Raw genomic sequence first — 23,227 nt, 5'->3', positions numbered from 1 at the left:
GGAAGAAGAAAGTTCAGTATATGATCTCAAAGTGCAATATCCAAGTCCTTTGTTGACATCTTGGACAATAAAGTGTAACATGAGACATAAAAGCCAGAAGAGAATATTGGTATATGATTACTGGTTTCAAAATGGTTCAAATTTTCTAAGCATAGAAGCAAATGAAAGGAAGTATAAGGGAAAATGTGGAGCTATTTGGTGGTCTAACTTTACTACACCTGTGCTTCAAAAAGCGCCACTGGCCTCACTGGGGCAGAGTAACCTGGCCTTCTGTATTCCTCACCGCCCTGTTCCCTCGTGCTCCAGAGCAGGTGCACCTCGGAAACGAGAACAAAGATGTCAGTATTCGGCTTTGGACCTAGAGCTGCTTTGGAAACTACCCATGAATGTTCAGCCCAGCTTCCCATCTGGCCTCTACCTCTATCTTCCCCCAACCTGCCAGAGACTCTCAGGTTGGAGGAAGAAGAGAAGGGCACAGAGTGAGACCTACAGAGGGATCATGAGGACCCCCAAATGAGAAATCTAAAAGCAGAGGTGACTGGCGCTGAGTGGGTTGAGCCCAGGGAGGGATCACGCCTCCTTTTCCTGATGGGTTTAGGAATGTTGTGTGGCGTGTCTGGGGTCAGCTCCAGCACTCCCCCCGCCATGGTATGGCAGAGGCAGCAAGGGACAGATTTCCTGGAGACCCAAGAGGGCACAGAACAACCCACAAGCCTAAAGAACCGAAGGCCTCAGAAATAACAATAGGGGCTCTGCAAATGGACCAGAGCCAGATGGAACGAAGGACGTCGGATGACACCAGAGGAATCGAGAAGGACAGCTGTAACAGATGCCCTCATCCCTGCCATCTGGGCACCTCTGGAGTCCCCAGGAACTGAGAGGCAATGCCAGAGAAAAGACAGGGCAAGGGGCTTCACCCAAATCACTAAACTTGTGAAAGAAAATTAGTTAAATTATAGAAAAGTACATGATTAAATGAGCAACCAGGGAAGATATCTGGGATATGTGTGTAACTTTAATGTGAAACGATTCATGGAAATCAATAAGGAAAATTCTAACACTATAGCAGGAAATACCTAGAGAGCATGATCAGGCCATCCCCACAATGCAAAATATCGATGATCAATAATTATAAGAAAAAGAATGTTGGAACTCTCTAGAAGTCAAAGCAATATCCATAAAAGGGATGTGATGTCATTTGGCACCACTGGCCTTTTTCATTGTTCATCATTTATCTTTAAAATACCTCCTGCTTGTTTGTACTTCTCTGTAGCAGCCCAGGCTCCCTGACTGCCCAATATGGCACATTGAGGATGCATGGCTCACATCTCTGCCTGCAAGGAGCACCCAAGCTGCTGCACCCTGAAATCCATGGCCCAAATGTCTGCCCCCAAGCTAATGGCTGAGTGTAGCAGGCATCCTAAGGCATCCCTTCCTGGGAGATACAGAGCCTTCTGATGGCGAATTTTGGCTAGTGGGCTCCTCAAAGGGCACCCTTCCCAACCAGATTTGGGTCATGATCCTGAAAGATACAATCCCAAACACCATCATCCCAAATGTTGAAATCCCCAAAGAGCAAAATCCCTCAAGTCTAAAATCCAGAAAGATCAAAATCTCAAAAATATAACTCAGGAAAGAATCATTTTTAAAAAAATCCTTGAAAGACTTTTGTTTTCATCTAAAAAAAGAAATTTATTGAGAAACATAAAAACATGACAGAGCTCTTCATAGACCTCTTTATACAATAATATAGGCAATAATAGCAAGTATACTCTTGCAAGCATAGAGACTCAGGTATTCTAACAACAGTCACAGGCATAACAGTTGTGAGCAGACAAACTACATTCATAAAGAGTTGGACATGGTGGCACATGCCCGTAATCCCAGCTCAGGAGTCTGAGATAGGAGGATTGTGAGTTCAAAGCCAGCATCAGCAACAATCAACTCAGTGAGACCCTGTCTCTAAGTAAAATACAAAATAGGGCTGGGGTCGTGGTCCAGTGGTTGAGTGCTCCTGAGTTCAACCCTTTGTGCCCCAAAGTAAATAAATAATGAAAAAAAAAAAAAAACGTGATGGGTTGCCACCATGTGTGCAATTGTCTGAAGAGCTGAGTATTCAAGAAAATTTTTATCTTTCACAAGTGTAGATACACACAATTTTTTTCTCTTTGTTTATTAAGGAAGTTTTGACATTTTTACAGGCATGCACAGTGCCTGGACATAAAGTCAACATTGTGATAAAGCCCTTTGCGTGTTCAGATTTGCAAAAGAAAATACACAAATGAATTTGAACTCTCTAAAAGTCTTTATATGGTTTACATCTTCAGTATTGGAAATGATTTGAAGATGAACTACACAGCATGGAGAATTGTAAACAATGATGCTGACGATTTAAAATAATGGGGAAAATCTAAAAAAGGAAAAACTAAAAAGAACATTCAGCCTGTGACACAGTGGGTTCGAGGGATCGGTTACAGGCAACTGCACAGAGCTGTTCCCAGGAGTGGGTGGACCTTCACGATCTTGCTTGATACCTGCTTTCCCCCCTTTCTTTCTTTTAGGGCATGGCTCTCCTCGGGGAGTCTGCTCACATTCATTTGAACGTGGTGCTGTTCTTTCTGAAATTCTTCTCTGATTCCCTCGCTGACATGACTGTTCCCTATTACATTTTCCATCTTCTATGCCACGATTCTGTGGCCGTGGGTACAGAAGCCCCCAGCCCCCAAGCACTCACTCATGTGCAGACCAAGAATGTGCTGGAACCGCCCTGGTGAGGGGAGCTCAACTTCACTGCACAAGGTCTTCTTATCCCACTGTGCACATAATGATTTTTCAACCAGTCAGTAACTTCACTGGCGGCTTCAGGCAAATGTGGCTTTAATTCATTAAAAGCCCCCAGAATCTCATCAGCTGGAAGGAACATCAATGCCGACAAATGAGGCATTTTTAAACTCAAGTTTTCGTAGCTGGCTTATTGCGTGGCCAATGCCTTCCCTGGGGCTCAGTTTCCTGCCCTCTTCTGTAGCTTCCCCCGACCCCTGCCACAGGAATGATGGCTTTCAGGAATGGCAGTTTGCAAAATGTTCCGGATTTTAATCTTCCCGGATTGTGACTTTCAGAATTTGAATTTGGGGGAGTATGGTATATGGGATCAGCTCTTGGGATGGTGATCCGAACCACACACGGACCCTCCTTCCTCTCTCCCTCCCTCCCGCCTGCCTTCCTTCCTCTCTCCATCACTCAAGGTCCCACGTGACTCATTGGGACTGCTCTGTCTCCTTCTCTTTCCCTCTTTCCTGCCTTGGTGTCTGCTTTCTGGAGGGGCCCTGCTAACACCCACCCATGGACTGGCTTCCTGCCTTGGGGGTCCATGGCCAGCCAGGTGGGGCCCTGCTTAGGGAAGACAGAATGGACTGCAGGATGGGCAGAGGTAGTCTCAGACGGTGACTCTGGTCTGCCCCAGCCTGGGCCCCCCTGAGGACACGCTATGATGGGGGAGCCCCACCCTACCCCAGGGTTCCCTGGCCAGGCCCACTGCCCAGTGGTTCTGGGCCTGCCGGGAGAGTCTGACTTCACATTCGAGGTGACTCCTATAGGAGCTGTTGGCTCTCTGCACTCTTTGCTGCTGGGCAACGAGTTCTTTTCTGAATGGAGACCCCGGGACCACCCGCCCTAGGTCATCACGGATCATCCTCTTGGATTATGAGACAATCTGCCCTCAGGTCTCTGTCGTCTCTGCCCCAACTCTGTACCTAGAGCAATAGTTCTAAAGCACAGCCATCACCCCGGGAAACTCACAGAACACTCCTCACCTCCTGGAGTCAGCAGATTACTCCCTCACCAGCCTCTGCTGGGCATGCAGGGGAAAGGGCTGTGGGCTCTGACAGCCTCACCTACAGCTGGGCTGCCCCCTGACTTTCAGGAAGACCTTGGGAAAGTGACTTTACATTGCTGTTATTAAAACATTTTCTGGGCTGGGGTTGTGGCTCAGTGGTAGAGCACTTGCCTAGCATGTGTGAGGCACTGGGTTCGATTCTTAGCACCGCATATAAATGAATCAATAAAAAAAATAAAGGTTCATCAACAACTAAAAAAAAAAAAGAAATTTCTGAAGGTGGCTGTGGCTGCCGGGATCCAAGGAGATGCGACAGGTAAAGTGCTCAGAAGAGTGAGCAGAGGGTCCACTCTCAGCCTCTCTCCCTGACTGAGGGCCTGTCGTTACTGGCAGGAGTAGATGTGGCCCTGAGGCCCCAGGTAGCAGAGCCCTGTGAGGTGGGCCAAGCTGGGTGTGGAGAGGTCAGAGGGCACGGGAGGAACCTGCTCGGGCGGGACATGAGTGGTTGCTCGCTGCCTGGTTCTGATCCCAGTTCTAGTCCCATCAGGCTCTGTGGCTGGATTGTCACTCACAGTCCTGTCCTGCCCCTGCCCACTGGCCACTGTGTAGGAACCTTGTTTGCTGAGTTCCCGGTCCCGCCTGGCGCCAGCCTGTCCCACTCAGTTCAGCCCTTCCTCAGGGTTGTCCCTACAAGCCATCTCCCCCAACAAAGGGCCAGTGTCCTTGGGAGGGCAGGTGCTGCCCAGGCAGGACTGCAGCCCGGCCTGCCAGGGAGCTCTGAGCAGTCAGACCTCAGAGCAGCAATTGGGGCCAGGTCAGGCCAAGGGCAGGACTGGCAGGTTCTTGGTTGATATTTTTAGTTTTGAGCCACTGTCCCCAGGAAGGGGTCAGGGAGGTAGGCCGAGGCTCGGGCCAGGGAGCTGAGGTGCATTTGCCAAGGTAGTGGCCAGAGGCCAGATGGGGGCCTCCCAAGAGGGATGCTGGCTCTCTTTCCTCCCCACTACTGGCCCCGGCTCCACCTCAAGCCTTTAGGACACAGCTTGACCTGAGGCCCAGCTGCAAAGAGCTGGAGTCTACCCCATTTTCAAGCCAGAAAGGAAGAATCCACACTTTCACAGGGGAATTTGGGCTCCTCTTCTGCTCTGCCCTCTCATTTTCTGCTCTGTCAGCCCTAGAAACTCCTGTGCCTCTCTGCTGCCAGTCTAGGCTGCCTACCCATCCCACAGGGCCAGACTTCAAACACACAACTGATCAGAGATGCCCTCTGGGGGTCACTTCTCTGAGCACAGCCTGGTCACAAGCAAGATTTAAGCCAGTGGTGGACCAGGGCTACCAACCATCTCTGACCACATCAGTAAAGTCCACGTATCTAAAACAAGGGAGGAGAGAACCGTCTTTTCTATTTGCCGCTCAGACCTGCGGGAATCAGACTATCTACAAAAATTGGAAGGAGTGACAGAGAACAAGGACAAATAAATGAAAGTTTCAGAGACTAAAGAAAGCTAAAGACTTCAGGACAACACGAGGATAGATAGAATTCTGTGAAGGATTTTGTGTATGTTGTATTTCCCCCCATCAGACCTTAAGCTCCTGGGGGGTCTAGTTCATCTCACTAACTGCTCCACTATCTCAGCCGCTCACTGCCCGTCATCACTCAGTGGTAGCAATAAATATCAGATCAATCAATAGATGGGTAGATGGATGAGTGTGTGGATGGATGGAGGCCGGTGGATGATGGCTGAGCAGGGAAGTTGATAGACGGATGGGCTGCATGGACCAGGATGGGTGAGTAAATGACTCTGACACCAGAGGGAAGACGGAATGAGAACTGGTTTGACCCTGACCAGCACAAAACCTAGGCTTGTCAAAGGTTTCTTACAGAGGATGTCAACAGCGCTCAAGAGAAAAGGTGGATGACTTTGATTTCATGAACACAGGTCATGCCCATTCAGAAATGGAATTAAGAAATGAAGCTATGAACTAGGTAAGGTGGCACATGCCTGTAGTCCCAATGACTTGGGAGGCTGAGGCAGGAGGATTGCAAGTTCAAGGCCAGCCTCAGCAACTTGAACTTCTGTCTCAAAATAAAAAGTAAAAAAAGGCTAGAATGTAGCTCAGTGGTAAAATGCCCCTGGGTTCAATCACCAGTGCCAAAAAGAGAGAAAGAAATGAAGCCATGAAGTGGGAGGAAATATTAAAAATATATACACATGAGCAAATATATCTTGTACATGTAAAGAATTCCCACAAATCAATAAGAAAAGGTAAACAGCCTGATAGACAGTAGTCAAATGACTTGTGCAGGAGTTTCACACACACACACAGACACACACAAAGGTATCCAAATGACTCATAAGCATGTGAGAAGGTACACAGCATCACTAATCATCAGGGAAAAGCACAGTAAAGCCCCAGTGAGATACCTACCAGACTGGCTCAAATTAAAAAGGATTGCTGGGGATGTGGTGTAACTGGAACTTTCCTATGTTGCTTGTGGGAGTACAAATTGGTACAATCATTGTGGAAGACTGTGTGGCACTTATCTAGTAAACCTAAAAATATACCTATCTATGACGCAGAAATTCTTCTCCTAGGCATGTATCCAAGAGAAATAAGCATGTATGTCCCCACTAATAGTCTATCAGAACCCCAAACTTGAAGCAATCAAAATGCCCATTATCAGTAAAATGGACACATGTAAATGTACTTCCTAACAATGAATATTACTCAGCAATAAAAAGGAATAAATTATGGATATACGTAATAACATGAATGAAGCTCACAGACATCATGCCAGAGGAAGCTAAATCATATACTGTATGATTCTATCTGCAGGCAGTACAAGAGTTAGCAAAAGCTCATCTATGGTGACAGAAGTCAGAGTTCTTTGTGGGGAAGGGAACACAGGAGCCTTTTAGAGTCCTGTGAATGCCGCCATCTCGATCTGGTGTGGATGTGTGTAATCAGTTCTAACTTGACATGGATGATGGGTGCACTCACCATATTTATATGTTAGACCTCAATAAAACTTTTTCTAAACCAGACACATTTCCTTTATTCTAGAAGAACTCAGGGTGCAGCAGGGAAGAGGGAGGAGCCCAAGGCAGTGTTAGTTCCGCCCTTCAAAGCCACAGGATTATCAGGGTTCAGCGCCAGATGTTTCGGAGGAAACTTGTGGGAAGAGGCTGAATTTTGTCCAAGGCCAGGGGACTGCATCAGATGAGGAGGAGGAGGAGTCTCCTACAGGGAAGTCTGTGGGACGGGGAAGATCAGGACCGGTGACACACACCTGGGATCTTCCCACCCGTGTGCCTCTGGCTACGCGCACCTCACCTGCGGAGATATGCAGGAAGCCTGCCAGGGGTTTCTGTGCCACCCTGTCCTACCCTCCGCCGCCCCGTTTGAAAGGTTGTGACCCCTCATGTGCTTCCTGCCACTCTCTCGAATGGTGTTCCTGGGAAGGAGGATCTGTGCTGGCTTCTGTGCCAGCTGCCAGCTGAAATCAGAGGTATGTAGGAGCAGGTGGGGAAGGGAAGGCCACAGCTGTCTCCTGCCCTCAGCAGCCTCTCCTCTGTGACTCAGGGAGGCTGAGCTCCACCTTCAGGTGGTTCTCCACCCCCTGGAGCTGAGAGGGCTCACCAAGCTCCTGCGCTCTCCCAGCTGCAATCACAGATAGAAAGCCTGAGGGTTCAGTCTGCTGACCTCACTGAGCTAAAATCACCTGAGCCCTCCTCTCATGAGTCAGGGAGTGTCATAAGATGTAGGCACAGGTGACAGCTTGTGAGGCCTCCCTGTCAGCCATGGACAGCCATGGGACAGCCAGGACCTGAGCTGGCTCAGGCAGGAAGCTCTCAGGTGGAATGGGCCTGGGCAGAGAGGTTATCACAGGTGCCAGGAGAGGAACCCTCAAGTTGCCCTCACCTTTTCCTCCTCTTGCCAATCAGGCAGTCATGGTGCCCTCCGTATGTCCTCAGCCTCCTGCCATCCGTCCTCCCTATTCTGCAGCCCCTGCCCTAGGTCCAGGCTACAGCCTCTCCCCTTAGACCCTGCGGGAGCCCTAGCTGCCCTCCAGCCCCAGCCCCTCAGTCCAAACCATCGGAGCTTCCAGGGGGAGCACTTCCCCGTCCTTGGTCCAGAAATGATTGACGCGCAGTAAGACGCACAGACCTTAAGGGCAGAGTTTGAGGAGTGTTTACCTATACATATCCCTGGGCAACCAGCACCGCAGTCAAAGAGTCAGTCGTTTCCCTCACCTGGGAAGGTTCCTGGATCCCTTGCAGGCAACCATCCTGCCTCCCAAAAAACAAGAAGTTTCTCTTAGGATAACAAAGTGCCCTAAAATTCATTGTGAATATATTAAAATCCACTGAATTAGATGCTTTAAATGGGTGTGCAATGTGTATCAATAAAGTTGTCCAAAGACCAAAACTCACCACATCTAGTTAATAGCTACCCCCGGTGCCCCATTCCACCACCAGTGTCCTCGGGGTAAAGATCCAGATGCCCAAACCTAGAGTCATCATCTCCCTCTTCTAGAGCTGCCTCCAGATGTGAGAGACACCATCATGCCCCTGAGTGTCCGCACACGCTGTTCCCTCTCCCTGGAATGCTACCCGCCCCCCTGACTCATCCTTTCTGGTCCAGCTCATCTGACAGCCTTCCCTTCTCCTCTCTGTTCCTTCATCCATTCCTTGATGCAACATTAGGCACCTGCCATGTGCCAGGCTCTGTTCCGTATACCAGGGAGACGGCAGAAAACAAAGCAGACTAAATCCTTCGTGGAGCTGATGTGTCGTCTGCTGGACAGGCAGGGACTGAGCACTTAGCAAATGCACAGTCTTGTGTTCCAGGTCCCACCCTCAAACCTCCTCCACTTCCCCATGGTGATTGTCCCCTTACCTCCTACTTTTTTTTATTTTTAAATGCAGTACTGAGGAATGACCCCAGGGGTGCTCTATCACTGAGTTATATTCCCAGCCCTTTTAATTTTTTATTTTGAGACAGGGGCTCAAATTGCACAGGCTGGCCTCAACTCCAACTCCTGTGAACTAGCATGATTTAGCAGTGGGTCTCCCCTGCCAACAGGCTAGAAACTCCAAGAACTCCAGCTTGCTCTCCTGGGCACTAAGGCAAGGCTGATAGTGTCCTTCACAGTTTACATCCCCTTGCACAGTTCTAATCTCATCTGATCAGCAAGCAGGGAGTTGGGGAGACACAGTGTGAAGGCAGGATACTCACTGCCCAGATGAGATAATAAGACCCTGAGAAGAGAATGGCTGGATTGCACAGCTGCAGGACTGTGAGAGCAATCTGGCTTCTCTCGCTCCCTGCCCTGGGCAGCTCCTTGTGGCCTGGCCATCTCTGAAGGCTGAGGATGGGTGAGCCCATACCAGGGAGTGGTTTCAGGTCCTGCTGGCATCAGGGTGCTGGGCTGACCTGTGGCTCAGGGTACTGCCTGCGTTTCCATCACCAGGCTGGGGCAGCAGGGGACAGGAGGAGCAGCGAGTCCTCTGAGCCTCATTCCCTGCCCTCAACCCAGCTCAGATGAGTCACTAACACCGAAGCAGGAAGATGTCCCCTGGTCTCCTCCCCCAGTGGACATGCGGTTCACAAGGAAAGCCAAGGACAGAGGCCTGCGGAAAGGCCTCCTTCGTGGAGTGTTTAATCCTCATGTGGTTCCAGGCACCCCTCCTGGTGGCACTGTCCTTCAAGCCTTGACATACGCCTGGCTCCTTTTTTCCTTGTTCCTTCTAGTCTGTTCCGATGGAAGCAGAGGTGGGCTCTACAGTATCTGGGGCCTCCTGGAACCCGCATCCCTAGGTCTTTCTGGCTTCTTTCTCTTTGGCTGCCTGGGGTCAGGTCCCAGATGGCTGGTGGCCTCTGAAGGAAACTAGTAAGAACCTGGCTACATCTGCTCTTGGTTCCTGACTCCCCCTGGCCATCACCTGACCTGATTCACCTGCTCTTAGTCACTTGCTTTTGGTTGACTACAGATACTACCTCTGCCACGTGGGTCCTTGGATCACCTTCTCCCAGGCTCAGTCTGTGGACATTTCCAAACTCCATTCTTCCCAAGGAGGTGGATTCGAGACTCACTCTCCTGCCTCCAGGTTGCTTGTGAATAACCCTTTCTTTTGCAGACCTTGTCATTTCAGTGATTGGCATGCTGCGTGGCTGGCCAGACAGGCCTGGATTGGTCACAGGAAGCACTTTTTTTCAGCTCGGGCCCCCTTCTGTGTTCCTGGAAATGCGGCCCCTGTGTAAGTGCTGAAGGGGGTGGGCGACACTTGAAAGTCTCAGAGACATTGTGGCTGGGAAGAGGAAGCAGGCATTAGCCTATGGAAAGCATGTGAATGTTTTCCTCACAGACAAAAAGGGGTGGTGGGGATTCTCCCCAGGCCTCTGCAAAGCTTCAACAGGTACTTTAGATTATTTTCTCCATCTCTTCCTATCATCTCCTCTTTCTCCCCTCTTTCTCTTAGGACACCCCATCTTTCTTGAAGCCTAAGCCCTCTGGGTCCTTGAACTATCATCCTGCTGGGACTGGCAAGGAGAGGAAGGAAGGATGGACCCCATCTCCCATTCCCTGACTGTGCTCTTCTCAGATTTCTACAGATCTGCACATCCTGCACCACAAAGATGGCTTCCTCCAAGGTGAGGGTCTGCTCACCGTTATTGTGTGGTGAACAACCCCGGAGCCGCTGCTTCCAATAATAACTGTGGCTGGTCCTGCCCACGGATCTGGAGGCTGGCTGCATTCACCTATGTGGCTCTGACTCGAGGGGCGTGCGGCCTCATCCAGGTGGTGACTGGGCTGGGGTCCTCACTCAGGTCTGATGTCAAGCTGAAAAGGCTTTGTTTTTCCATATAATATAATTGCTTATTTATTTTAAGTCTGAAACAAGCCACTAAAAAGCTATTGCTATGTTCAGAATGTTTGTCCCTCCAAAACTGAAGTTGAAATAAATTATCAATGTAATAGTATTTGAAGGTGGAGCATTTAAGAAATGATTGGTCCACAAGGCTCCAGTTTCATGAGTGGGTTTAATGCCTTATTCAGGAGGGGTCTCTCTCTCTCTCTCCACCCCCCCCCCCGTCTTTCCATGCAATGGTGCAACAAAAAAACTCTCATTAAACTTCCCACTCTCTAGAACTATTAGCCAATAAATTTCTTCTTATAAATGTCTCCATCCGTGGTATTCTGTTAGAGCAGCACAAAACATATTAAGACAGCTATTAAACTAGTAAAGGATTCAATAAGCCATCAGACACATGATAACTGAAAAAATTCAGAACTGTTTCATATATAAGCAATAATTAAATAGAAAATGTAATTGATATTGCCTCCTCAAAAGGGATAAAAATGTAAATACTTACATCTAACCCTAAACTGAAATTCTGCAATACTTATATGAAAACTACAAATCTTTACCAAAGAAACAAATACTACATGTTCTTGAATAGGAAGAAGCATTTTTTTTTCTTTTTTTAAATTCTTTTTAGATATACATAACAGAAGGGTTATTTTGACATACATACATGGAGTATAGCTTATTCTAATTAGGATCCCATTATAGATAGACTTTTTAAAAGGAATGATTAATTTTATTAGTATGAACAATAGTCGGGTATCCTTTAGCACGTTCTTTGCTAATAGTATCAGAAATAAAATGCAATTACAGAGTTCTTTATCCTAAAGTCAGAAAGAACTGGTGGATTTAAACCTTACTCCCAAACTACAATTATACCAAATGGAAATCTTGTTTAAAAAGCTGGATTGTGATTAGAAAACCTATTAAAAATATGTATTTCCAGGTTAGGGCTGGGGCTCAGTGATAGAGCATGTGCGAGGCCCTGAGTTCGGTCCTCAGCACTACATAAAATAAATAAATAAAATAAAGATATTGTGTTAAACTGCAACTAAAAAATAAATATTAAAAAATATGTATTTCCACCATATTAGTAGGAAGCATTTAGTGACTTCTTGGACCTGATTTTTAATCTCCTTCCTTCCTTCTTTCCTTCCTTCCTTCCCTCCCTCCCTCCCTCCTTTCCTTCCCTCCCTCCCTCCCTTCCCATTTCTGAAAAGACTTTGGCAGCCAAGGCTGGAGCATCCAGAGCTCCGCAAGCATCTTTCACTTTCTATGTGGACTTTCCATGGGCAGCTTCAGAGGACTGGACTCACAACAGTGTCTGAAGGTGACTGGAGGGTCAATAAGAAACAGTCCAGTCTCTCTGTGGTTTATATGAACTTGACACTTTTCCTGACTGTAACCTTGACTTACTGGGCACAGAGAGCCCCCACTCCTCCCAGCACTGGGATGTACTGCAAAGCATCTCTTCCATTACTGACAATGTCAATGAAGGGCATCCTGTCCAAAGCTTTTCACTTAATTCCTAGGTTTCTCCTGGATGACAGAGCTGGTGGAGAATTTCAATTTGAAGCCACTAAAGATCACACATACACCCTCTGTCCTATTTGGTTGCTCAGAATTCTTCCCTTTTCTGACAATACTTTTCTGGACGAAGTCTTCCTCCCTTACATTTTCTGCCTCTGTGGGTCAATATATCCAGTGTCTGAGCTCTACTGTGTGAGCCAGGAGTCTGCAAACTTTTTCTTCAAGAATCAGATAGTCAATATATAAGGTTTTGTAGGCTAAGAGGCAAAATTTATAGTATGATATCAGTATTTATATAATCACTTAAGATGTAATCACTTAAAAACAGAAAAATCTCTCTTAGTGTATGAGCCATGAAACAGAAGGCTGGCTAGAGTTGGATCCTGGATCTGTGGTTTTTTTCACCCCTGGTATAAACCAAAGGGGTTCCTGGAGCACCTTCCATCAGACCCTATCTCTCATCATCAGGAACAGAGGTCTGTAGAGATGGGGAACAGTTTTGCCTGTGAATTCATCTTAACTTATCAGGTGCCTCCAAGCAGGAGGTTGTGCCAGGACAGGGAGAGAAAGTTGGAATTCCTTCATTCCTTCTCGTACTAGTCTGGATGAAGCCATCAGTTCTTGTTCTCAAGCTTGTCTGGGACATGCTCCTGTCTGTTCCAAGCTTGTTTTCCATTTTCCCTTCACAACCTCTCAATTCACTTAGCAGAGAATGCCATTTGTTCTTTCCTGGGGGAATCAGAGAAGGATGCTGTTGCTGGCACCCAGAGCACCCTAATATGAACAGTAGTAGTTTCACTGTGCCTAGCTACCATGGGATCTTCTGAGAAAGCATTCCACGGTGCAGGAACCCAATAAAGCCTGGGATGCTGGATTCCCAGAATCCAAACTATGGTCCCAGAATTTAAGACCCTACTCATTTGGGCTCTGGAGTCTCCAAGTCCTCAGAAATCTCACCCCTCTGCTTGGGGTGGGAGACATCCCAAGCTGGGAGGAGAGAGATCTGGCACCAGCTCTGCCCAGGTCGATATCTCTTGTGACTCTTTCATTAATCCATCTTTTTTCACCGGTGCAGCAATTGCACCTTAGGCTTAGGTTGAACAAATAGCAAAGACCTGCATTTGCCCATTGTTCCTTCATGGCTAAAGCTGTGTCTGGCAGAAACCTAAGTCAAACTTGCTTAGAGGAAGGGAATTCCACTAGCTCATATCACTGAAGAAGACATGGGATTGACTGAGAAGCAGGGCTTCTGGGCTGCCCAGCTCTTTCTGTCGCTCTTCTTTGCTCCTCTTTGCTTGGCAGCTCCATGGTCACCTACTGCAGGCTCCTTCTCCACGTGGCCTGAGACATGACAGCTGGCTTCTCCCAAGCTCATTTTCACACAGCTTCCTGGCTAGAGGTAAAAGGACTTCTCCACCCTAGCACCAGAATGGAAAGTCTCAGGGAAGGATTCTGATTGGCCTAACCGGGTTATGGGCCCACCTCCTGGACCAGTAAGTTCTGGAAGGCGGGATTGTATTGACTTCCTTGGGAGGATGCAGCAGAAGCAGGCTGTGGTAGATTGCAATTGTCCAACTGGAAATATCCCCTTCCATTCTCACAGGCCTCTGTGCAACAGGAGATTGCAGCATCGTCTCTCCATCTCCCCCAACCCCTGTTGAGTGGAGGAGTCCGTTTCCCCAGTCCTTGAATCTGGGCTGGTGTTGGGACTTGTTTCAACCAATGGGATGGGGTAGCAGCTATGACACTGTGCCAGTTCTGAGCTTTAAGAAGACTGTGCACTTCTTTCTCATCTCTCAGAACCTGCCACCACCTTCTGAACAAGCCCAGGCTGGTGGTGTAGGGGATGAGAGACATGACTGGTTTCCCTGTCACCCCAGTTGGTTGTAAGCCAACTACCAAACATGTGAGTGCAGCCATCCTAAACCCACCTGCCCACTGACTGCCGACACGAGGGAGCCCAGGTGAGATTACTAGGGTCTTGCTCAAGTAGCAGACTGGACCATGCTGAAAATTAAGCAAACAAATGGTTATTTAAGGCCATGAGTAAGCAGTTGGTATTTCACTGAATGTGGTGGCACACACCTGTAATTCCATGGTTCAGGAGGCTGAGGCAGGAGAATGGCAAGTTCAAAGCCAGCCTCAGCAACTCAGCGAAGCCCTAAGCCACTTAGTGATATCCTGTCTCAAAATAAAAAAGGGCTGGGCACATGACTCAGTGGTTAAGCACCCCAGGATTCAATCTTGGGTACGGAGGAAAAACAACAAAAAAAAGGAGCTATCTGTTATAGTAGCAAACGTAACTGATCTACGGACTAAATAATCATCACATCTGCCTTCCAGTTCACAATGACTGGTCCAGGGAGCTGGCACAAAGCTCAGCTGGACTTATCAGAATCCTTCCCTAGGTGCCTAACTTGACTACATTTCTCTGGATCCTTGCCATCTTCCTGAGCTCTTCTCCTACCATATTGGTGGCCAACTGCAGCCAAGTGATAGCGCTCTAACCAATGAAATGTGGGCCTGGCCCTTAAACTCACTCCCTACAGGATATGCCTTGGTTTTTCCCCATCTGGCAGCTGAACACAGGGAATTTCAACATTCATCTATTAAAGCAGCAAGGCCTTGGCTTACGGAGTAGGGAGGGGCAGACAGAGGAGCAGATTCCCAAGAGGAAGCTGGCTGCATTCCCAGAGGAAGGGAGGGGCGCTGGCAGGAAGGATATTAAATGTCCACTCAGAAGCCGGGAATCACCTTGAGTGTCAGACTACAAAACCAACCCAACAGAAAGCTTGGAGAGCTGCCAGGACAGGACCTGGGGTCCATGTCTCCTTGCTAGCTGCAGTTGAGGGCAGCAGTTGTTCTTGACTTGCAAGGAAGACACCTGGTCCTGGAGAGTGAGCAGTAATCACAAAAAGAAAGGGCTTCCAAGTCCACTGCAACCAGGACCCTCCTTTAGTATGACATCTCTTTCCTTTTTATCAGATATGCTTTCAGTTAAAAGCTCGTCATCTCCTTTTGTTCTAATGACAGGGGTCAGAAAGCTTAACTTTTTTTTAATATCTTTTAGTTGTAGATGGATACAATATCTTTATTTATTTATTTTTATGTGTGCTGAGGATTGAACCCAGGGCCTTGCAAGGTAAGACAAGCGCTCTACCACGGAGCTACAGCCCTCGACTCAGAAAGCTTAACTCTGGATATCGAAAATTCATCTTTAAAAAAGGAAATCCTGCAGTCTGATGAGGAGGGAATAAGTCAAAGAGAAGGATGGAGCCTAGTGACGGATTCCTCAAGAGCAAGGGAAGACTCCACGGAGGAATCCAGGCTTCAAACCCAACCTGGCTGCAGGTGGCCATTCTGCAGTCTTGGTGCCTCGGGGAAAATTCTTGACAGAGGAAGCCACAGGATTGCTCACTGGCCAGTGGATCCTCAGGTTACAGGTCCATCCTGGTCTAACAGGTGAGGTCAAGGGAGGTTTGAGCTCATGAGGGACAGGTATGGCTGCCTTTCTGCAGAGGCAGGTGGCAGTTTCCAAGGAAGGAGGACAGGGTGCTCAGGAACTCTCAAGAGTCTATCATGGCACCCTAAGAGGAGAGACGGTCATTGGCAAATACACAGAAGTGTGGGGGTGGCTGAAGAGACAGGATGGTTCAGTGACAGGGATGGTGGGAGATGGGATCCGCCGACCATGTGTATCTCTGAAGGGCTTCAGGCAGGATGAGCCCTTCCAGCTGCTCCAGAGGTGCAGAACACGGTGGTTAAGCACTGTTCCCTGGATTCTCACAGGGCTGGACTTGCATCTCAGTTTTGCCACTTAAACCAACATGTGGCCTTTAGTCAGAGGTCAGGGACTGGTGGACATTGAGGCAGACACAAACCACATCTGGGTTTACTTTGGGTAACATGGTCTCTGAGCATATTTTTGTTTGCTCATTTGCAGCATATATATTTATCTGTATACACACACACACACACACACACACACACAAACACACACACACACACACACTTTGGTCCCAGCCAGTGCTCTCTAATTGTCCCCATCTCTTCATCCCCCAACTTCCTGCCCGGTTCCAATGCCCTGAGTCATTGACCTTCTAAATCAGCTTTCTGTGCTGTTTTATCGTAGCAGAGAAATAGTTTTTGTATCTATGTGTAGCAGGCAGAATAATAGCCTCACAAAGATGTCCATGTCCTAATCCCTGGACCCTGGCCCATGACCAAAGGTAGTTAGGATTGCAGATGGAATTAAGGTTACTATCAGCTGAACTGACCACAGGTTCTTAAATGCAGCAGGGTCAAGAATGGAAAGTGAGGAAGACTCAATCAGCCATTGCTAGATTTGAAGATGAAAAGAGTCATGGGCTGGGGTTGTGGCTCAGTGGTAGAGCACTTGTCTAGCATGTGAGGCCCTGGGTTTGATCCCCAGCACCACATAAAAATAAACAAATAAAATAAAGGTATTGTGTCCAACTACAACTAAAAATATATATATATTTTTTAAAAAAGGGTCATAGGCCGAGGAATATGGGCAGCTTCTAGAAGCTGGAAAAGGCGAGAGAATATATTATCTTCTAGAGGTCCAGAAAGGAACACAGTACTGCTGACCCCTTAATTCTGAGCCCAGTCAGACCCATTTTGGAATTCTGACCTTCTAAAATGTAAGAGGGTAAGTTTGTGTTGTTTCAAGCCACTGACTTTGTGGTAATTGTTGATGACACTAGAAAATTAACACATCCTCTCTCTCTCTCTCTCTCTCTCTCTCTCTCTCTCTCTTTCTCTTTATTTTTTCATAAATATTTTTTAGTTGTAGTTGACACAATACCTTTATTTTATTTATTTATTTTTATGTGGTGCTGAGGATTGAACCCAGTGCTAGGCCTCACATGTGCTAGGCAAGCTCTCTACCGCTGAGCATCCTGTCTCTTACCAAAATGAGCATTACACCAAGAAGGTAATGTCCTTTGGGAAAAATCATATGTCTTAAAGAACATGAAGAATATTTTTATTTCTTGTATTTAATTTGTCTGCAAATTATATGTGACACCTGGGTTTTTCATTCACTATTCCTGTCTGGGACTGAAGGCATTTGGGACCTGCTCTTTCAGACAATTATAATTAGCCCTCTGTATCCATGGAGCCTGCATCTGTGGATTCAATCAACTGTGGATTGAAAATATTTGGTAAAAAAAAAAAAAAAGTGTCAGTACAGACCACAAATGGACTTTTTCCCTGTTGTTATTCCAAACAATATAGTACAACACTGATGTATGTAGCATTTACATTGTATTAGGTATTCTAAGCAATATAGAGACGACTTAAAGTATACAGAAGGATGAGCACAGGTTAGATGCAAATACTATGCCTGCTTAAGTAAGAGACAAGAGCATCCACAAATTTTGGTATCTGAACCAATACCCTGTGGACACTAAGGGATGATTATACTTAAACTTTCTGTTCTTCACTTCTCTTTTTGTAAAATGGATCCACTTTATCTTTTTGTCATAATAAAAAAAATTAAGCAAATGAAGACATTAATGTAGTATCTCCTATTGGTTTAGTGAATGCTTACTCAATGGCACTATGATTAGAATATGAGGATGAATACATTAGAATGAGATAAGCTTTGCTGTAGTAACAAATTGACTCTTATCATCATTGACTTACTATGATAAAGGTTTATTTTTATCAAGCCACGTTTTCAGAATAGAACAGTGGAAGGCTCAGCTCCCAAGTCATTCAGGGAGCCAGACTGCCTCATTTGTAGCATATGGCCTTCTTGTCACTGTGGCAGGGGAAGGCCTTAAAATGGCCTAGAAGTGACACACTTTATTGAGGCTCACAACTCATTTTCCAGAACTATTCACATGAGCCCACATGCAATTTGATGGGGAAACATAATACTCCCAAGCGCTTAGACAGTTAGGAGAACCAAAATGATTCAGTGACAGAAGTCTCTTGTCTTTGTTTTGTGTTGCTATAAAAAAAAATACAGGAGACTGGGGACTTCAATAAACTATTTAGCTTATAGTTTTCCATGCTGAAAGTCTAAGATCAGGCAGCCCCAGCTGGCTGGGCTCCAGTGAGGAGTGGGTCATAACATGGCAGATGGCATCCCATGGTGGGGGTATATCTGGAGGGCAGGTCACACGGAAATACAGAGATGACCCATTCTCTTGGGAACTAATACAGTCCTGTGAAACCAGCATATATTTCTTCAGGAAGACAGTCATGACTCAATCACTTGCCACTAGGTTCCACCTCTTTAAGGTCCCAACACTTTCAATACTGTTATATTGGGGACCAAGCTCTCAGCACATAAATATTTGGGAGACAAAACACAGATTTTCTATCACAGTGTCAAGAATAAGAATGGGGCTAAGGGACAAGTTAGGAAGCTGTGAATTTGTGCAGATGAGAATGGATGAATGATCACGAGTTATAACATCAGCATTAGGGATAGAGAGAAGATGCGGCCAAAGAGATAATAGGAAGTAATCAAAACCTCTTGGTTAAAGTTATAGGAGGGGTTGAGATGCACTGAGAGAGACTGTGATGGAGAAAAGGGCCTCAGGCTAACCTTTAGACACTGTAAGAAAGAAGAGCTGTTGTCTCAGGTGGAGTTCTGTGAGGCAGAGCCCAAGTTGCAGATTCTTGTGAGGCCGATTTATTGAGGGACTGCTTGATCACAGCCTGTGAGAGTGAGAGAAGCATGGGAAGGAGAAGGAAGAGGTGAACAGCAATAGGGTCTCCAGGAAAGGCTCTCCTTGGTTGGGCCACAGAACCAGGGCATTGGAACTAAGGCAAGATGGCGGGCATTTTATACACAGAGCTAGTCAATCATTTTGTGTGGGTGTAAATTCCCAGGAGACGCAGCTCTTGCTACTGAAGGGCAATTGACTAGAGAAAGGGAATCTGTGAGCTCTTGGAATCAACCCTCACAGTAGCTGGAGGATGGGTGCATGGGCAAAACCCAAGGGAACATGGTCGAGCTCTACAATGTCTCCTGTTCAGCCCCTGCACAGCGCCACTTGTTTCTCACATTAAGTTTATTCTGTCTGCCTATTGACAGATGCATGATGGTCATTGATTTAAAGTGACTAGTGCAAGCTAAAAGATAACAAGCCATCTTCTTCCACCTCACAGGGTGTAACCTCCCAGTTGGCCCCTCACTATATCTTTATGAGCTATTCTATGCTTTCTAGGTCATCAGTTTCTAGATGGTGCCACAGTGGATCCTATAGTCACCAACCTACTGGCATACTGCCCCTGCTGTGACTTGTAGCGATGCTGTATGAGAGTCTGCACCAGTAAATCACTCAGTCTGAGAGTCCTAAGATCATGGCAATGGCCTAAGGCACCATCAGAACAGCTTGACTCATACCCAAAATATATATGGCTCCTGGTCAGAGTGACTCTCTACCCTTCTCATGATCTCTTTATTACAAAGGGTCCCATATAATAAACTTGCCACTGAGTGGATAGTTGGCCTCCTCATAGGATGTTACCATATCAGGAACTAAGCTTTTGTCTCTGCTGATCACCGGTTGGACATTCAGCAGTAGCAGAAGCTACATCAACCTTGATAAAAGGGAGCCCAAGCTTTTGGGGTTATGTTTAGATTCATAATTGTTACCATGATCAGGTGTCCATATTGTTCAAGCACTAGATGAAGGGCAAGGGATATGCACAGGGACTGGCTGAAATGTCCCTTGCATGAGTCACTTGCCCACCTGCTTGTTGAATGCTCTATGTACATGTTACAATGTCATGGGTGGGTCTTCACGCATTTTGCTGACTCTCATAGGGCCACATGCCTCTTTCCCAAATGTCTCTGGTGGTCCAATCTTGCTGCTTCCAGCCCTCTGACCAATAGCTAACCATTCACTACCCACTGCTAGTACACATATGTCCTTATCTCAGGGCACGTCTCTTGCCATGCCAATGGCCACACAAATCTACCTGCTGGAGGGATTTCTTCTCATCACGGTCTTTCAGGGTCAACTTCATTGGGCTGGAGTGCAGGTGCAACTCACTTTTGGCTGGCCCCATTTACCAAGCTGGCCCAAGCTCTGGAATTTTCCTTCTTCATTATCTGGTGGTTATAAACCCTCTGTGTGGCAGTATGTGTGCGCCAGTGGAGAGGCATTGTTGCAAATGTCTCCATTCCAAGATTAGGGGCTCGATTTGGTATAAGAGACTGTCTTGATGGGGAATTCAGCCTTTACTGTCAACCCACTGCTCTTGCGCAGAAGCCCTCTCCCTGATCCTCACTCTGTCTGCCCTCCGGCTGCAGAAGGTAAATGTTTTCAATGCTTCCTGCCAAGAGGTTTCATCTGACTCTCATCCTTTGTTTTAAATAGTCAATTAAGAGCTGTGCAGAGTAATTTCCTTTCTTCAGTGCATCACTGACACTTAGCAATAGACACCCAATGCCAAGGTCTTAATTCCTAGTCCTTCTTCCCTTACCTCTCCAATGCCAGAGACTTGGTACCAGCTGGGACAGTAGCCTGCTTCGTCCTATCCAGTTAGCCCAGATGACACACTGCCACCCCCTGCCAGCCACTATCAATCTCTACCTGCCACCAGTACATCTCCAGACTTCTGCCTGCAGAAAGTTTCCAGGAAGGAACAGTAGTGGTCACATGCGCCTCCGAGCCCACTGTCTGAAAGCAGCCTGCACCTTAACAATCAAGAGGTTGCTGGTGAGCTGGCAGGAGAAGTCTCAGAGGAGTGGGCATGAAGCGGGCATGTGGTGGGAGGCAGAGAAGAGTGAGCAAGAGCCTGTTCCTTGACTATCTAAGGAGCCTGTGTGAGAAGGAGGGGAAGGCAACAAAATCCAGGATTTGGGAAGCCGGGGGAAGACCTCACAAGGGCAGGGCTGAGACCCAGACCTAGGAAGGAGGAAGGCAGGGGAAGGGGCTCCTGATGGAGTGAAGTGCTGATGGAAGAGAAGCAGGTTCTGGTGTCAGGGGCTGGGGAGGAGCTGGTCCCCACGGGAGGGACACTACCTCCTCTGAGCCTGGCCTGAGGAAGGTATGTATGGCTGGGGGGAGATGGATGTAGGCCTGTGGGTTGGGTGGACAGCCAGTGGGCATCTGAGGGGGGGGCCCATTCTGAGGTGGGCATGGTTGAATGGGAGGTGGGAGCAGGACATAAGAACAATGGATGGTAAGAGGTTGGCTGCGTGCCCTGAGGACCTATTGGGGCTGGAGACCCCAGTGTGTTCTGGCATCTCCCTGTGAGGCCAAATGACTCCCCCCAGTAGCATCCTGCAGGCGTCTATGGGGGCTTTGTGTAGTGGGCTAAGGGAAACCCCAAGATGACCTGTGATGTAAAGCCCAGGTGTGGGGAGGGCTGAGCTCCTGCTGCCCTGAGCCAGTAAACTTTTCTCATCCTGGGGTTAGGGCCCCAGAAGGAAGTACTCTATCTCAGGAGGGAGAAGGATGGGCCAGCTGGTCTCTTTGAAGCCTTGGGTCAGCCACAGTCTTGTATCTGGCTGTATCCCTGGTTCAAGGTGTCCAGCTGAAATGGCAGGGAGGTGTGGTGTTTGTCGTGACGTTGGGGAACCACACTCCCTCTCCTCTGCTCTGCCCACTTCCACCTTTGGCACAATGCCATTCCAACTTTTGTTTTTAAACACAACCCACCGGTTCAACACGCGTGTGCATGTACACACACTCACACATTCACACCCTGAAAGTTGCCTGATATACTCCCTCCCTCTGTCCTGTAGGGGACACTGCTGATATTTTCTACTTTATTTTCATTCAAAAGTGTTGGCCATCTCCACCATGCTGATTGACAGCTTGCTGGAGGGTCAGGCAGGACCTGCCCCTCTGGGAAGTGCTTCAGATGCCCACCCTGCTCGGCCACCCTTAGAGCAGCAGCTCCGAGGGAAACGTGTCACTGTGTGTTGTGGCAGAGGGCAGTGCCTGCGGCTCAGCAGCAGCCTGGATTCCAGTCTTAAAGTAAACCCTTCTCCCTCACCTTCCATCTCCTACCCAAAAGAGAAACTCTGGCCACCTTAGTGCCACCTTAGAGTCAAGGGACTTCTGGGCACCCAGACCCCATACGCAGTCCGTTGCCACCTCAGCCCAACTTAGGCACACATTACACCCCTCACTCAGTCCTGCACCCTCTCCTGACCCACATCCCCACAGACATTCCAGATTCACACTAGCACATGTATTTGGGGTCCCTGCCAGCCCCCTACTTCCCCATGGCAACCATGCCTGTTGTCTTCCTGGTGTCCCGTGGTCAGGCTAAAGGGAGTCGAGCAAGTGACTGCTGAGCTCTGCCAATCAGATTCACTTCCCCAAAATTTAAATGGGACACAGGGAAGAGCAGCCAGTCTGTTGGGTGCTGAGGCTGTGAGGCTGGTTGGGACTGTGGTCTGGGTGGGAGCCATCATGAGACCAAACCCCAGGGAAAGCACAGTCCTGGAGAAGAGAAACCCAAGCTCCCCGTGGAGGGGATGGGGACGGGTGTGCTGAGAAGCAGGTGGCCAGGCAGAGCTGGGGAGGGAGAGCGGCTGTAAACACTCCACTTTCTGTGAGGCCTGGCTAGGCCTCTGTTTTTTCATTCTAGACATTTTGGATTCAATCACCACTGGGGGATCAACATGAATAGGTTCCTGCTTTTTAATCCATGGGGGACTACGGGTGACAGCCACCATTAGACACCCTAAGTCATGCATGGCGACAAAGACCTGGATCTGTTCAGGCCCCATTTCAGCCACTCACTACCCACTCCATTTGCCCCACCTGCCTGTCAGGATCAGGGCCTGCTGGAGACAAGTTCCCTGCCAGAAGCAGGTGAGGGTACAGGGCTCTGAGCACTCACTTGCCCACAGCTCCCAGGGCCCCCTGCAGGGCTTTTCCAGCTTGATACCCAAAGCAGAGTGCAGAGTGACAGGGCGAGCAGTGGTTTAAAAACAACAGCCAAAACACCCAGACCACTCCTTGGCAGCCACAAAATAGCTGATTCA

The sequence above is a fragment of the Callospermophilus lateralis genome, chromosome 15 (assembly GCF_048772815.1).
Source record: "Callospermophilus lateralis isolate mCalLat2 chromosome 15, mCalLat2.hap1, whole genome shotgun sequence".
NCBI classification, from domain to species: Eukaryota; Metazoa; Chordata; class Mammalia; order Rodentia; family Sciuridae; genus Callospermophilus; species Callospermophilus lateralis.
The sequence above is the reverse complement of the archived record's forward strand: the minus strand, read 5'-3'. Positions refer to the sequence as shown.